Source organism: Octopus bimaculoides, chromosome 2, assembly GCF_001194135.2.
Source record: "Octopus bimaculoides isolate UCB-OBI-ISO-001 chromosome 2, ASM119413v2, whole genome shotgun sequence".
Lineage (NCBI taxonomy): Eukaryota > Metazoa > Mollusca > Cephalopoda > Octopoda > Octopodidae > Octopus > Octopus bimaculoides.
In genome coordinates, this window is record NC_068982.1 from 85,795,865 (window position 1) to 85,798,844 (window position 2,980).

Here is a 2,980-nt window from a genome sequence, read left to right on the forward strand (position 1 = left end):
ATGTATATATATACACACACACACATAAACATATGTATACACACACACACTTATATTCCATTTATAATTGTAGATGGGTGTGAAAGTGAAATTTTACTGTATATTTTTCAGTTGCAATGCTCCTACCTAGGCAGTTTTCTTAGTGGCAATTTTCCCACATGGACAATGTTCCTAGTGGAAATTATCCCAGTGGAAATTTTCCCAATACATACATACATACATACATACATACCGTGCATTAGCACGGTATGTATGTATGTATGTATGTATGTATGTATGTATGTATGTATGTATGTACATACAGACATACACAAAACAGGCTTTGTATAGTTTCTGTCCATCAAATTCACTCACAAGGCAGTATAGAAGATATATAGACTATATATAGAAGACACTTGCTCAAGGTGTAAAGTAGTGAGAATGAACTTGAAACCACATAGTTGAGAAACAAACGACTGAAGGTATTTGATTCATTGTTCAAGATAAAAACAATAATAATAAAAATAATTTTAAAAATTCATAATCAAAGCTTATTGGCCTGGAACCATGTCAATGCGATGAAAAATGGAGTTGACCCAAAGTGCCAATTCTGCAATGATGAGATTGAAGCAATGGACCACATAATCACTGGATGTAAAGTTTTTGCACCAGTGGAATATAAATCAAGATATGACAGAGTTGGCCAATATCTAGACTGGTTAATATGCCAGCATTATAAAATCAAAACTGCTGACAAATGATATAAGCACTACCCTGAGGCCATAACTGAGGGAGAAACTGTAACAATTCTTGGGGACTTTTAGTACAAACAGACAGAACCATCAAAACCAATATTGTTGTGAAAGACCAAAACAATAAAGTCTGTTTATTGATCAACATCAGCATTCTCTGTGATCATAAGATCTCGGCAAAAGAATTTAAAAACCTCAGAAAATTTAAAGATTTGTTCATTGAAATTGAAAAAATGTGGCCTCTCAAAGTGGTTATGATACCAGTGATTGTAGAACTTGGAATGATCAAAAAAAGAAACTGAAAATTATTTGAAAATGACCCCTGGTTTACCATCGATGCAAGAAATGCAAAAGATTGTTTTAACTGGTACATCACATGTATTGAGAAGAGCATTGTCGCTGTGAATTCTTTCTTTATTCTTTTTTTTCTGTCTTCTTTTGTTTTCTTTTTTCTATCTTTCTTTTTTCCTTTGTTTTCTCCTTTTTTTCTGTTACCTGGCTTTGTAAATGAACAATCTGGGGGTGTTTGTTTTAATGGCTATCAATGTATACAGTGATTTGCTTTGCCCAAGGTGTTGTAAATACACTTGGCAAGAAATGGAAAAAAATTTCAAAGAAAAACTAATAATAATAATAATAACAACTACAATAATAATGAAGCTAGTATGCTTCGTTGGATGTGCAATGTCAGTGTGTGTGTACAACAGAGAGTAAGCATCTTGAGAGAAAAGCTGGGCATAAGAGACATCAGATGTGGTGTGCAAGAGAGATGGCTGCAATGATATGGTCATTTGATGTGGACAAAAACAGCTGTGTAAAAAAGTACCGATCTCTAACTGTGGAGGGAATCTGTGGTAGAGGCAGACCCAGGAAGACATGGGACTAGTTGGTGAAGCATGATATTCGAATGTTGGGCCTCATAGAGTGACCGAGACCTTTGGTGATATACTGTGGTTGAGAAGACCCATGAAGCCCAGTGAAACCATAGTTGTGGCTGATGCTGGTATCAGGAACAGGCACCCATGCTGGTGGCATGTAAAAAAGCACCCTTTGAACATTGGGCCTCATGGAAGTGATAAATGATAAGTGATAAACGATAAGACCTTTGGCAATACACTGTGTGTAAAAAGACTCATCAAACCAAGTGAAATCATAGTTGTGGCCGATGCCAGTGTCACATAACTGGTACCTATGCCAATGGCTTCTAAAAAAGCACCCATTACACTCTTGGAGTAGGACACCCAGCCATAGAAACCATGCTAAATCAGATTGGGACCTGGAGCAGCTCTCCAGCTTACCAGTTTCAGTCAAACCCATGCCCGCATGGAAAGCAGATGCTAAATAATGATGATAATAATGATTGGTGCATTGGGAACTGTAAGCAAAGGTATAGACAAATGGTTGAAGGAGATTTGAATAGAATGTTCTGTAGAGTTTCTACAGAAAGTTTGCCTCTTACAAACAGGAAAGTTAATCAGGTGGGTTCTAAGTACTTGAAAGACTATTGAAAGCTAGTGGATATCTAAGGTTACAGGTAATAACCTGCTACCCACATTCTACCAGGAATAAGACTGAATCTGATTCAAATCAATTATAGTTATAATAATAATCTAAAATTTTGGCACAAGGACAGCAAGATCAGGGGAGTGGTTGAATCAATTACATTGACCCCAGTACTCAACTGGTACTTATTTTATCGACCCTGAAAAGATAAATGGCAAAACTGACATTGGCAGAATTTGAACTTAGAATATAAAGACATGAAATGCCGCTAAACATTTTGCCTGGTGATTCTCAGCTCGCCGAATAATAATAATAATAATAATAATAATAATAATAATAATAATAATAATAATACACTAGATAAAGCCAATGATAAAGCCAATGAAATAAGAGAACTAGACGAAAGCCAACCATATAAGTATTTAGGAGTCAATGCTTTCTAATTGATGTATCAATACCAGCAGATGACAACGTTTCTCTAAAAGAAATGGAAAAACTTTCAAAATACAAAGACCTGGAAATAGAGATAACTCGAATGTGGAATCTAAAAACAGAAACAATTCCTATCATAGTAGGTGCCTTAGGTATAATAAAAAAATATTCAGACAAATACATAACAAAAACACCAGGACTTACAAATATATATAACATACAGAAAATTGCACTACTGGGTACTGCACACATTCTACGCAAAACACTTTCAATACAGTAAACATAAGAGCACCACAGCAAACCACAGCACATAC

At 35.5% G+C, this 2,980-nt stretch overlaps 1 protein-coding gene across 1 annotated transcript in view; it reads right to left on the reverse strand.

Moving 5' to 3' along the window:
* The window catches only part of LOC106882529 (uncharacterized), a 21,640-nt gene that overhangs the window by 5,779 nt on the left and 12,881 nt on the right, over positions 1-2,980 (reverse strand). The window lies entirely within an intron of this gene.